This window comes from Oncorhynchus masou, chromosome 29, assembly GCF_036934945.1.
Source record: "Oncorhynchus masou masou isolate Uvic2021 chromosome 29, UVic_Omas_1.1, whole genome shotgun sequence".
NCBI classification, from domain to species: Eukaryota; Metazoa; Chordata; class Actinopteri; order Salmoniformes; family Salmonidae; genus Oncorhynchus; species Oncorhynchus masou.
In genome coordinates, this window is record NC_088240.1 from 42394877 (window position 1) to 42410125 (window position 15249).

The 15249-nt window shown below is 38.8% G+C and overlaps 1 long non-coding RNA gene across 1 annotated transcript; it reads right to left on the reverse strand.

Moving 5' to 3' along the window:
- Positions 1-991: 991 nt before the first annotated feature.
- Positions 992-13615, reverse strand: LOC135521195 (uncharacterized). Its single transcript, XR_010452504.1, has 5 exons — positions 13555-13615; positions 2298-2697; positions 1842-1984; positions 1642-1705; positions 992-1494 (listed from the first exon to the last, which is right to left on the reverse strand). It is a non-coding gene; the product is annotated as an uncharacterized LOC135521195 (long non-coding RNA).
- Positions 13616-15249: the final 1634 nt, after the last annotated feature.

Sequence of the window (15249 nt, forward strand, 5' to 3'; positions counted from 1 at the left end):
TCCGCGCTCATATCTGGGTAAGGCGGACCCTCTTTCCATCGATGGTGATGTCCCCTTTGGCTCTTGCGAGTTGCAGTATCTTCATTCTGTCTTGTTTTTGAGGTAGGCATTGTCCTTTTGCAGTTGTATCAAGACCTGGTCATGTCGAGCGATGGTATCTTCAACTGTGCTAATGCGCAACTCTGCCTCAGTCGTTCTCAAAAGGAGATCATTCATGGAGGATTTCAGGTCGTCAATGGAAGAATGGAGTTCAGCCGATTTCTTATCGATTTTCATAGAAAGACCTGTTACCATCCTGAATTTCCGGGAGGAGAGTAGCCAGCATGTCGGCAGGCTCGCAAGAGGCTGCTGAGAGCAACAGTCTGGAACTGTCGTCTGAGTTATGAGGGCTAATGCTAATCTTGCTGGCTGTAGCGTTATTGTTATCTTGGGAATCAACAACGTTTTAGTCGTCCTTCTTGCCTCTCGGTCGGAGGTCAATGGCTCTTTGGGAAGGTAAGTACTTGACAATTCATCAGCCGATGTTAGAATATTGTTTCAACGTTGTTATTTCGGTAAAAATAGAATAACTTCGAAGAGCTCAGTTTGTCAACGTCTGCTCCCCATACATCAAGTACTTAATAAAAATATGAGAGATTGGGCTAGATATTTGGTTAGCTGTAACTCTAAGCAAGTTGGCGCCAAGATTACCGGTACCAGGTGACTTGTCGTCCAAAAGAGACAGCAGCATCCTTTCTACCTCTTCAAAGAAACGTGTAATCTGCTTGACAAATTGAAGTGACTTAACTTACAGAAGCCAAAGTCAGCTAATTTCTACTCCATTCATATGCGAATCCATTTGATTGTCAGGCTTGTCAGGCTGTCATGGTTGTTTTTTTTGCCTGCCCTTCCCTTATCTACACTAAAATAATATCATTTCAGTAGTCCTTTATTACGATTTATTTTTCTCACATAGCTCATATACAGTATGTATCTATTGTAGGTCCTAGGATACAACAATGAATCATGTGGAACAAATAAACACCATCAAAGGATACCTTACAACTTACAATAATGAACACCTTGTGTAAAAGCTGTGAAAACCAACCTGGCAATATTTACGTTTTTAATACATAAACTTTGATCATTTTTGGTACAGTTGTGTCATTAATTTATTTTCACAGATGTTTTGTGCACTCACATGGCAATCATAGACTAAAATACTGAATCCTGGTGTGTGGAATTCTGCCTGTCACTTGTTCTCAACAGGCTGCCAGTCTCAGAAGGGGGACTTGAAGAGGGAGACTGCAAAGTCCAGGCACTGCTGCTCTCTTTGTTCTACGCGTTTGCAGTGCGTGTTTTAGTGTTAGATAGAGCAAGAAAACTTTCTTAGCAGATAATGACAACATGACAACAAAAGTAGCTGTAGATGATGTAATGAAGAGTTAGAGGGTGGTAGGTAATGGAGGACATAGGGTGGATCCACGTCTGGGTGATGGGCAGAACCCCTATCTCCTGGAGAACCGGAGCAGAGTTAAAAGGAAGGAGGTAGGAGACAGAGACGTAAACAAGCAAACACACAGGTTACACTCAACTGTGAGAAAATTTGATGGATTAGTGCAGTGTTATAAAATAAATTAACAAGCGGACAATCATTTTTACCTGGTCAAAAACCTCCACATCCTTCCTGAGAAGTACTCGAAGGCGTTCTGATCTGGTTCGACAACTTCCACCACATCAGGTGGGGTTTCAGTAAGTACGTTATACAAAAATAGCAATAGACAAACAAAAACACTAAGTCAATCACACATTTGAAAGACTACAGTATATGCAATAATTGTATATACAGTTGTATTGTTTACCTCCTGTCCACACTCGGCCTGGATGCTGCTGTTGTGTGCAAAGACAATTATCTTCAGGTTGTTTTCCCACCCTTCCTGGTACTGTACCAATCAAGGGACTTGCCAATGGCAGTCTTGAGGGTCTGGTTGGTCAGTCACCAAACCTTGAGGACGGGGTTAGGAAAGCAATATCTATTGACATTGTAAGATATTTAAATATGTCTGATTATGTACTATGGAAAAACAAAAACAAATTGTAAAATTTTTATAAAACAAAACATTAATGACAGAATATAATCTATAACATCCGTACAGTCCCTTGTTCCAGTGTTCATGACCTCGGTCACTCAAGATGACCTCAGGAGAACCGTGGGTGTTGAAGATGTCCACCATTGCCTTGGTGGCCTCACAAGTGGTCAAATAAAGAAACCATTACAAAACAACTTATCTGGGCAAAATTTGAACTGGGACACTTACCGATCATATGCCATGGTGAAACAACTTTGATGGGCTTCAACTCTGGGGCCACAGTCTTCGCCCTCTCAAACTTCTGTCAGGCTAGACAGGGTACTGACCTTTAAGCAAAAAGTGACAAATTGAAACATTGTGTGCTCTCTGATATGACATTAATTGAAATCATAATCATTTCAGATATGATATAATGTGATTGATAAACAAAAGGTGATTTCCCTTGCCCAACTGTCCACCTCCTTGACAATTCCCAGTCAGAAGACGCATATGTTGATTTTAGCATTCATATAGTTCACTCCGAAATGGCCAGCATACATTTCGGTCAGCACGGCCTCCTTCCCATCCATAGTAAAAATCACCGTCCTGTGTGGCTGGCCATCCTTCCCCCGTAGGTATATATCATTGCCTAACAAGTTGGGAGAGAAGAGTTGTTGAAATACTCAAGTCTAAGTATATTTGCACTGCTGTCTTTCGCTCTCTGTTTCTCTCTCTCCATCTCTCTCCTTCTCTTACTTTCATCCTTTCTTTTTCACTTCCCCCCCCCCCTCTGTGTATTTCTCACATAGAAACCTAGCTTACACCTGTCCATTTGATTGATCAGGTTTAACTTATAGCTAGACACCTCAATATGACAGACATATAATTATATCAGTGGAGGCTGCTTAGGGGAGGATGGCTCATAATAATGGCTGGAATGGATTCATTTGAATGGTATCAAACATGGAAACCACGTGTTTGATACCATTCCATTTACTCCATTCCAGGCATGATTATGAGCCATCCTCCCCTCAGCAGCCTCCAATGAACTATGTGTATAGCTTGAGTCTAGCTAACGTTAGATGGGAAATGGTTGTTCATAACTAAATCCATCCGGTTATCTAATTGAAGTGAACTGCTTAACGTTACCCTGAATTGTGAATTTATCTGAATTTTGCGCCTCTTGTCGAGATCAGTGGTGTCTAAATAGTACTTCACCTGGTTGAAAAGATAAAAGAAAATCTCCTCGAGGGATGGCATTGAAGTGCAAGCTACGTACAAACAGAAAGCTGCAATGAAAGTTACAGTAGCTTGCTTGCTAGCTAGCTAGCTAGCTAACGTTAGCTAAATAAAACTGTCTACAGACAGGCTGAGGTACATAAGTACAGTAGCTAGAAGTGTCAATCTATAAAAACAGCTTAAATGACATATTCCTATTTAACAATATGTAGTTAGACAATACATGGTAAAGAAAGTGTTCTTTTTTAATTATTTAAAAAACAATTAAATTAAGGATCAACAATTTACATTCTTACATCATTCAAAATAGAACGCAGCTATTAATGAGAAAATACTGGGGTAAAAAAAATGTTTTTTTAAAAGATAAATAAAATAAAAAACAATTCCAATGCAATTGTAATCACTCTGAAAACATCTTATTGTAATGATTTAGGAACATGTTATTGTTGTTATTGTTCACTATGGTTAATGTTTATTAATGTACCATTGCAATAGTAACCTAATATATCTTTCATGCCAAAAACATAGGCAGTGTTCATAATGGTAAATAAGTATTTTGCAAGGTTTTCTCAAAATTCTGACACAAATTTATATTCAAAGAACAAGTGAGACAGATTCTCACCTTCTTTTTCAAAGAAAACACAGATATCATCAATAGCCACAAATTTGGAAATCATAGAATTACATGGATATATCTTGTGTAAAATTTTGAAGTGCACTTCCTTAACTTTGTTTGGTATACAGAATTTGTAAGGCCTTATCCATGCATTTTTCCAGACAATGTCAGGAATAGGCATGTTGCAGAAAAATGTTCCTCTCGGTGTAAGCTGGTTTTGTGAATGAAGAATTTGTCTTATATATTTATTACAACAAGATCTCTCAAGTAAGCCCACGTCTTCCAATCTGAGTTCTGAATAAACTTTGTGATCATTCCCAAAATTAAAGTGTAGTTAGACCACTGGTAATGATCACAGAAATAAACTCTCTGAATGGTATTGGAAGCTCTTTCAATGTTATAAATTGTTCATATGTGAGAATATTACCCTTGTTGTCAAAAATATCAAGAACAAAGTTATTGTTCCTCTCATGCCAGCTGGGGTAGAACAATGACTTGTTCCTTACAGTTTTGTCTGAATTATTCCACAAAAGAGCTTTATGTGGGGAAAAATTGTGCAGGAAGCATATTTTCCAGGCCATTAAAGCTTGTTGGTGAAACCTAGCCAATTCAGGTAATTTTTCAGGAATATAATTACATTTCAGTAAAAATTGAAGACCTTCCAATTTATTAAACACATTATTTGGAATGAAATACCATATTGAATCAGTATTGATCAAACATTTTTTCAACCAGTTTATCTTAAAAATGTTTTTTATTTGAACAAAATCCAACACTTCTCGACCGCGTTCAGCTCTTTTGTTCGAAAGGACAGATTTTTTTAGTTTGTGAGACTTATTTTTCCAGTCTTATTAATCTCTTTACAAGTAGCTGGATTTACACATAACGACAATGAGGTATACACAAAACGAGACAGTCCCTCTGCCTTTGACAGAAGTACTCTCCCAAGTATAGAAAGATCTCTTTGTAGCCAATTATTAAATATATGTTTAGTTCTCTTAATTTTAGGAGAGAAATTCAAATGTTGTCTGACTAAGTGTTTTTTTGACAGATGTATTCCTAAATATTTAACACAGTCCTTTACAGGAATATTTTCTATTTCTTTATCATCAGAGTCAAATAACATAAGATTTCACAATTAGAAACATTCAGCATTAATCCTGATGCAATAGAAAATGCAGTTATAGTATTAAGGGCATGGGCGACCTGGTCTTTGTCTCTTAAGAAAAGAGTAGTATCAATAGCCAGTTGGGAGATTTTGATTTATATGTTAAAAATGGTTAAGCCATACAAATTTGCATTATTCAGAATATCTATAGATAGAAGTTCCACAACCAAAATGAATAAAAATGGTGAAATTGGTCATCCCTGTCATACACTTTTGTTTATACTGAATCTTTTGGAAGTATTAAGGTTTAGTAGCACAGAACTATTTATATCTTTGTAAAACATGCAAATTACTTAAATAACATTTTCACCAAATCCAAAATGTTTAAGAGATCTAAAGATAAATTAATGTTCAATTGTGTCAAAGGCTTTACAGAAGATCAAAAATAGGACAACTGCATCTGAGTCAATTGCATCTAAATAATCTATAAGGTCCAAGACTAAACGAATGTTAGAGCTTATGTGACGGCCCTTCATAAATCCTGTTTGAGTCTCATTTATAATGGTATCTATTCCTTTCTTTAATCTGTTGGCATACACCAGAGCAATCCATTTGTAATCAACATTTAATAAAGTAATTGGTCTCCAATTTTCAATGAGAGAAGGGTCTTTATCAGGCTTCGGAATCAATGAAATAAGACCCTGTTTCATAGTGGAGACCATTTCCCCATTTTTAATGCAATCTTGAAACATATTGAAAATCGGGTCTTCGAGTAACTCCCAAAACTGTCTATAGAATTCAACTGACAGACCATCAGGGCCAGGTGATTTCCCTTTTTTTCATTGAATACAGAGCCTCTCTAATTTCTTCAATTGACAGAGGTGAATCGCAAACTGAGTGGAAATCCTCCTCAAAGGCAGGGACATAATTCTGAATGTGGTAAATGTAGCTTTCACAACCATCTTCCTGAAATTAAGAGCTGTAAAGGTTTTCATAAAAGGAATTGACAAATTATGATATTCTAATGGGATCTTTGCATAAAACATTGCTAATTTTGAGTGCTGTTATAGATTTTCTTTTGTAGTTTCTCTTTCCAAGTGCAAAAAAGTAACTAGTGCTTCTTTCCCCCTCTTCAATCCATTATGCTCTTGACCTTACAAGGGTGCCTTTTGCCAGATCCGTGTAAAGCTGCTCTAATTCTAGTTGTAAAGACCTGAACACAGACTCCTCTTCTTCAGTTAGATTATCTTTCTTTAGAAAACTGTCAAGCTTGCTCATCAACTCCTTTTCTCTGAGGTTCTTTAATTCAATCAGCTCTTTGGCGGGTTTAATGGCTACCACTCTGACTTTATATTTGAAAAATTCCCATCTACTTCCATGACCCAAGTCTTTTCTTGCAAAAATATATTTAGCTAATGATTTGATGTGTTCAATGAGAGTAGTATCTTTAAGAAGTGTGTTGTTTAATTTCCAATATCCTCGAGTACCTTTTGATTTTTTATTAGCTTGTAAATTCAGGGAAATCAAGTGATGATCAGGAAAGGGAGCCAACTGATGGTCTACATCTATAACAAATTGTAACAAAAAAGGGGAAATTGGGAATACATCTATTCTAGATTTACATCACATAGTTTTGTTGGTCCAGGTATAACCCTTAGCATCTGGAATGAAATAACAGCAGACATCCTCAACACAGAGATCCTTCCGTAATGTAATGATAATGTTACTATTTTGAGGGTTTTGACTCGTTCTAGGAGGAAAACAATCAGCAGATGCATCAGGTGTTTCATTAAAATCCCCGAAATAATTAGAAAAGCCTCTGAGTATTTGTTGCTTAAATCCTGTACTTTCCCTGGTAAATTGGGTAAAAAGGGTCTTAATAGGAGCATGTGAGTTATGTCCGTATACATTACAGATGATGAAAATAGCATTGTCAAGTTTAACAGTTACTATGACCCATCTGCCGTCTTGTGAAGATGTGGATTCTAGAATGTCACCTTTAAACTTGTGAATAAGTGTCAAAACACCAGCAGAATGATTTGATCCATGACTGAAATAGGCCATATCTCCCCATTGTGCTTTCCAAAATTTCGAAAGTGTTCTCTGTCCAGTTTTTCGGGTCCTCTGAAGCAGCAGGTAGTCAGCAGGTTGTCACCATCAAAAACCCTGTCCTTGGAGAGCAATTCTGAGGTAATTTTGCACGGACTGAGCAAGCGTTTATGCGTTGAAATAGAACTAGAACTGCCCGCATCCTTCACCCGAGGTAAAATAGAGCCAAGCAACCAGCACAGCAACGGAAGCTTTGGTTCATTACCTAATCCTGTCAGAATGTTGCAAGTTCTAGCAACAGCCCTAGCAACAGAAGCTAGAACTCATCGAATCCCATTGTGATGTAGAGGGGACACTGTTTGGCATGACAGGCCCCCAAAAGGCAAGGCCTGGCCCTGACTGAACTCATCCCTTTCTTTATAAATGTCCTCCATCTGCACATATAAACACGCATACACATACACAGTGAGTTTTAGAAGACCTCTCACATCTGCATCGTCTGCAGTGCCTCCTGCTGAGTTCACCTTGCCAATGAAGTGTGTGTGTGTGTGTGTGTGTGTGTGTGTGTGTGTGTGTGTGTGTGTGTGTGTGTGTGTGTGTGTGTGTGTGTGTGTGTGTGTGTGTGTGTGTGTGTGTGTGTGTGTGTGTGTGTGTGTGTGTGTGTGTATATGTGTGTGTGTGTGTGTGTGTGTGTGTGTGTGTGTGTGTGTGTGTGTGTGTGTGTGTGTGTCTAGTGACCGGGACACAAATAGAACAGGGGACAGACAGAGCAGCCAGAGGAAGGCCAATGACAAAGATTTTAATAGGAGAATGCTAATGACGACATTGATTTGTTTTTGCCTACGGTGTGTGGGGTTTCTAAGAGACAATTAGCTCACAATTGGCTCATCTTTTGTCATTTTTTGCAATCAGATAATCAAACCAAGCAAACAAGTTAGGTTGTGGAAATGAGCAATTCATAGAATTTTAGATGTGGAGTCTTATTAAGATTCAAATGTTTTTTTGTTCTCTCTCCTACACCACATGGAGTCATTACAGACCTTTCATAACTGCAGGGTTCTGTGAAAACAGATATATTCTAGTTATAACTTAGTCCTTCATGTCTACAGGACAGCTGTTAAGACAGGCAATCATTGATCGAGGAGATAATAAATTACCCCGATCCTAAGTTCAAATGTAATTAATTCCCAGTTAATGTCCAGTGGAGGATTTTGGTAGAGTGCATAATCATTAACATGATTAATCCCTCCATGGTAAAAACAACCATAGACTCGATCCAGCTCTCTCAGCTCACTGTGGTGTGGGTGCAATGTATGCTGGGACTGTGGAGTTGAGAGTGAAGGGAGGATGAGTGGAGGATGAGTGGAGGATGTTGGAGGATGGGTGGAATGTACTGTTAAACAAAAGTTGATTTTGAATTTACAGTAACATACTGTATCTTTTATACAATAACTAGCTGCCATTAAGTTACCGTAAAAAAAACTATTTTGTTATTTTTTATTGTGTACACAAACAGTGACAAATCAGATTCCACCTCAGAAGTAGCAGCTCTCTCTCCTAAGAACCGAATATTCCTACCGAAAATTAGTTTTTTTCCAAATCATCTTCCTTCTTTATTAGGTCTATAATGAAGGGTATTTCCAAGGACGTTACTGTCGGGAATGTGTTGATGACGGATTAGGGATTGATAATTGAGTGATAATACGTACACTACCTTTTGAAAGTTTGGGGTCACTTAGAAATGTCCTTGTTTTTGAAAGAAAATATATTTTTTTGTCTATTAAAACAACATCAAATTGATCAGAAATACACTGTAGACATTGTTAATGTTGTAAATGACTATTGTAGCTGGAAACGGCAGATTTTTAATGGAATATCTACATAGGCATACAGAGGCACATTATCAGCAACCATCACTCCTGTGTACCAACGGCACATTGTGTTAGCTAATCCAAGTTTATCAATTTAAAAGGCTAATTGATCATTAGAAAACCCTTTTGCAATTATGTTAGCACAACTGAAAACTAGCCTTCTTTAGACTAGTTGAGTATCTGGAGCATCAGCATTTATGGGTTCAATTACAGGCTCAAAATGGCCAGAAACAAAGACCTTTCTTCTAAAACTTGTCGGTCTATTCTTGTTCTGAGAAATTAAGGCAATTCCATGCAAGAAATTGCCAAGAAACTGAAGATCTCGTAACATGCTGTGTTCTACTCCCTTCACAAAACAGCGAAAATGGTCTCTAACCAGAATAGAAAGAGGAGTGGGAGGCCCCGGTGCACAACTGAGCAAGAGGACAAGTATATGAGAGTGTCTAGTTTGAGGAACAGATGCCTCACAACTCCTCAACTGGCAGCTTCATTAAATAGTACCCTCAAAAGACCAGTCTCAACGTCAACAGCGAAGTGTCGACTCCGGGATGCTGGCCTTCTAGGCAGAGTTCCTCTGTCCAGTGTCTGTGTTCTTTTGCCCATCTTAATCTTTTATTTTTATTGCCCAGTCTGACAAAAAAAAACTTTTGAACGGTAGTGTATGTATGATCATCTGCCTCGCTGCTTGTGCCATTTGGTTCTCTCAGAAACTCTTCCAGCACCTTTCTATTTTTTCATCAGGTGTCTCTCCCTGCTGTGGTTTGTTTCGAGTGCATTTGATGTTTCCATCTCCTAACATGTTCTTCTTCAGGTGTGTAAAGCAACTAATGATCTGACTTCAAAGATTGAAGCCAGCGATGTGAATGCGGGGAGGATTTATTTACTGACGTACGGACGGATGAGGATGTTGGTTGGGAGTTAGATGGGTGCCCACCGAGTTGTGTTTTGTACCCTCAGTCCCAAGGCATATCCTGCCTCTGTCTCTCTATGGAAATGCAAAATGTAACAAATGACGAAGCCACAGTGGAGTGGGGTAGAAGAGGAGGAGGGAGAGAGAGAGAAAGTGAGAGAGGGAGCGAGAAGAGAGAGGAAGTGAGAAAAAGAGATTAAGGGAGAGAGAGAACGTGGGGGACTTTTTCAAATTAGGCATTAATTAGCGTGGACAGACCTATAATGGAATGTCAGCTTGCTAGAATGACTCTAGGACACAACCTGATAGAGGAAGCAAAGGAGGGTGGGAGAAAGAACTGCACTATTTTTTTTAAACAAATTTTTCTCAATGAAAGGGTGTGGGTGGGGGGGAGCACAACACAGTAACGGAGTGTGGGTAAAATCACTGGGGAAGCCAAGAAAGCATATTGCATGTAACAAACAGTTATGTGCATGACCTACAGCATGGTCAAGCAAGTTAATGTTTCTGATTTTTTTTGGACCACTAAACAACTATTGATTTAGAACCACAGGGAGTTACCGCAAGGTGCGAGCTGCCTCTGCTACTCCAGCACCGTTTCAAGTAGAAAAAGCATGTTGACTCACCCTGCTTGAAGAGAAATACCAATGCCACCCTCCTCTCTTTCATGTTGAAGAAACAGTCTATCATATACAGTTCACGCTTTCATTTTTTGTTGTCCGAGGCTACCTAGCTAAAAATCAAGCCTATTTATATCATGAATATGAGTTTGGAGGCTAAAATTGTTAAATTTTAAAGATTTAAACCTCTCACTAAAAGCTTCACTCATACATAAATTATACTTCAACTCTGAATGGATCTCCAGTAGATTATTAAGAACGGCTCATCCTTTGCCTTTATACAGATTAAAATATCTAATTTCATGAAAATTACATTTTGTTTAAAGTATTGCCCTTTCTTAAACAAGCCTTACAATGCTGGTTACAATTTAATTTTATACTCCAGAAAAGATAGAACAAATATTATAACAAATGTTATGGTTAAACTCAAATACACTGATTAAGAAAAAATACATTATTTATGGAATTTAAAAAAAAGTATTATTTTTATTAATGATATTATGAATAGAAGCGGATGAATTATGTCACATATGCAGCAATCGTAAATATATGGAAATGTCTGCTCAATTGCAGCATTACCACAAAAATGGAGGAGGCAAGTCGAAAAGAGAGAAGGTGGGGAACTTGTTTGCCTGCCATATATTAAAGATACAAATTGGCTGAAAGGAATTGGTATAAATAGAAAAAAATATATGTTTTAAACGATGTTGACAGCTGTGCCATACAGGTTGAAAAATAAATGGGAAGAGATTTTTGATGTACCGATTCCAAATGGTTTATGAACTGGTACAAAAAACAACATTTGATTCAACACTTCAAGTTTTTAAATTAAAATTATTCTAAAAAAAATCTTTCCATCAACAGAATGCTATATATACAGTGCATTCACAAAGTATTCAGACCCTTTGACTTTTTCCACATTTTGTTACATTACATTACATTACCGCCTTATTCTAAAATCGATTAAATAAATAAAAATCCTCATCAATCTACACACTATACCCCATAATGAAAGAGAAAACAGGTTTTTATACATGTAAAAAATCAGAAATACCTTATTTACAAAAGTAAAGTATACAGTAAACAGTCACTTAGTTGAGCTCAACGCTGATTGGCTATTATTATTATTTTTTTTTAAATCATGGGATGCCAAATGCTCGCTGGCTTCCACTGCATTCAGTTCCACGGGCGGCAACAATGTCATACTCTTTTGGACAAGACAGCATCAGATAGGTGGCCTACAATTGTTTAGGAAAATTATGAAACACAGAGATACAAAAGATTTCTTTCTTTTTTTTCTTTTTTTTTCTTACAGGTACCCTATTTAGAGAGAAAGTGCCTAACAGTCTGTTTAGTCAAGTGAGCTGTCTCTGCCTACTTAACTAAGGCATCTGTGATCGGAGTCGGTGACTAATGAGCAGCCATTGCCTTATATGTACATCTATGAAGCAAATGTTTGTTTATGAGTTCACTGTTCAGCCAGCTTAGCATATTAGTACATTGCACTTAATGGGCTTATGACTATGGCTGCCTGGAGGTGGAGATATTAGACACTTTTATAAAGAGCTTATAGCTTAATCAGATGCTCAATTCACTATATAACTGAGCCCTGTGTTCTGTGTCTGTCATGCATTTAAAATGCAGAGGAAGCAATGCACGGGAACAATGGGGCGTTGGTTATTCATCAGCTTTCATCATGGGGGTCATGGCTGGGGAATTATTTTGATAAAAAAAGGAGACTTGATGAAAACAGGTTGCCTCGCTTTTTCATCACACCACCCGCACATGGTTATGTTATGAAAGGCAGCTGCCATCAAAGCCCGGGAGAGACCCAGACAAAGACATAACACGTGAGATGTCTATGTGAGGGCACACGGTGCAGGAACTGTGTGGGGGGTGATGCTTCTGTAAGGTTGTAGTGACATAATTGACACCCCCGGCCCTTACTGCTCCATCAAAACCCCCACCGTCAGAGCTGAGCGTCTCCTCTCTGTACAGTGGATAAGCCTTTATCGCCAGTCTCCAAATGAGCAGCGTATGTGGTGTGGTGAAGCTAAGGGTGCACAGCTGTTGTCACTTTCTGGAGCAAGGGCAAGGAAGTGGTTATGCTTGGCTGCCTCGCCCTGCCTCGTCACTCTCCCTGACACATCGCACATTGTGCTTCTCTTGGTTCGACGCTTCGAGGATTCAATGTGAGTAAGACCTTTAAACAGGTTAACATTCACAAGACCGCAGATTTACCAGGACGCACACTCCAAGCATGCGCTCACCAGCTGGCAAGTGTCCACTGACATTTTCAACCTCTCCCTGACCCAGCCTGTAATACCTACATGTTTCAAACAGACCACCATAGTCCCTGTGCCTAAGAACCCCAGAGTAACCTGTCTAAATTTCCCTGTAGCACTCGCATCTGTAGCCATGAAATTCTTTAAAGGGCTGGTCATGGCTCACATCAACACCATCATCTTTGGACCCACTCCAACTCGCATACCACCCCAACAGATCCACAGATGACGCAATCTCTATTTCACCCCACACTGCCCTCTCCCACCTGGACAAGAGAGACACTGATGTGAGAATGCTGTTCATTGACTATAGCTCAGCGTTCAACACCATAGTGCAACTAGAGAGGATTACCAACCCCTACGCTCTGTATTTTATGCTGGCTGAAGCTTCACCACAGAAAGAACTGAGCTAGGCTGAAACACCTGCATTTTGGAGCTGCCTTAATCAATAAAGCAAAAAAAGAGTCCAATCCGAACTAAAGTTTTGTTGTTAAGGATTCCATGACGTGGTTAGCCTTTATGGCTGGGACTGCAAGTTTGTGTTCCTTTGTTTGCGTGGATTCCGTGAGTGCTAGCTGGCTGTACTACAGACACCTGTTGTTGTCGTGGGAAAGACTCATTGTTATCTTTTTCGTAAAACAACTGGTTGCTGTAAAGCGCCAATCTGGATATTAAGGAGATCCTGAGGGAAATCGACGAGTACCAACAGCTTTACGCTATGGAGGAACAACATACTACATCATGGAAAGATTTGACCACCTCACAAAATAACAGATTAATAATCTACAGACATGGACGATTTACTTACCATTGAGGTATAGGCTTGTGCTCTGGCTGGAATCCATGCAACACTGGAAAAGTTGTGTGAGGAGGTAGCAGGGCTGAGGGGGAGTTTGGAGTTCAGCCAGAGTGAAATTCACAACCTCCAAGTAGAAAACAAGACACTCACAGCCAAGGTAAAAATACACAATTCCAACATGGTTTGTCTACACAGGGAAAACAGGGTGATGAAGGAGTCGCTACTAGACATACAAAGTCATAGTATGTGTGAAAATCTATTTTTTTCTGGGATTCCTGAGGACGCATCGAATAATCCAGAGGGTGCTATCTGAGAATTCATGCAATCCACCTTGAAACTTCCTATGGAGACTGTAAACAAGGTGGCTTTCCACTGAGTACACAGACTTGGAGCTCGGAGTGACAAGACCAAGGGTCCCCGACCGATCATCACAAAATTTGAACACTACCAACAAAAGGAGCTGATCAAAAGCAGGGGAAGGGAGCATAAAGGGACCAAATTCGGTCTCGATGACTCATTTCCAAGGGAGATAAACGAACGTCGTAAGAGACTGTATCAGGTACAAAGACAACAAAGGGAGAACGGTAAGTGTGCCTTTATCATGTGGACAAACTATTTATAGATGGACAGCTATTCCCAGACAGCTCCATAACACCGTGGCTGTAGTAAATTCTACAGGTTACGGAAAAAAAGAAGGTATGGGAACTGTAAAAAATATCTGAACATTATTAAGTGGATATGAACACACACATACACAAATACATGCTTGCTTACACATACGGACTTATACATACACACACACACCTGAACTCGCTCTCTCTTTCTCTCTTTTCTCTTCTCTTCTCTCCCTCTCTATTGTTGAGAGCTGTTTTGTGATTTAATGTGTTTATTGTTTGTGTAACGATCTTCTTCTGAGGAGGAGGAGTATGAGGAACAGACCAAAACGCAGCGTGGTAAGTGTCCATTTTAATGAAATATAACTGAATACAAAATAACCAAATGAAACAACGAAATTAACTCCTTGAAACTCCCCATCCCGGATCCGGGATCGTGACTAAAGCCTCAGGCTCATTAGCATAACGCAACGTTAACGATTTCTGAAAATCGCAAATAAAATGAAAATAATGCGCCTACTCTCAAGCTTAGCCTTTTCTTAACAACACTGTCATCTCAGATTTTCAAAATATGCTTTTGAACCATAGCAATTCACTAATTTGTGTAAGAGTATGCTAAGCTAGCTTAGCATTTTGAGTAGCATTTAGCACGCAACATTTTCACAAAAACCAGATAACCAAATAAATAAAATCATTTACCTTTGAAGAGCTTCGGATGTTTTCAATGAGGAGACTCTCAGTTACATAGCAAATGTGCAGTTTTTCAAAAAAATATTATTTGTGTAGGACAAATCGCTCCGTTTTGTTCACGTTTGGCTATGAAAAAAACCTGTATACAGTTATAGCCTGAAGCTCATTAGCATAATGTAACGTTAACGATTTCGAAAAACGCAAATAAAATGAAAATAATGCGCCTACTCTCAAGCTTAGCCTTTTCTTAACAACACTGTCATCTCAGATTTTCAAAATATGCTTTTGAACCATAGCAATTCACTAATTTGTGTAAGAGTATGCTAAGCTAGCTTAGCATTTTGAGTAGCATTTAGCACGCAACATTTTCACAAAAACCAGATAACCAAATAAATAAAAT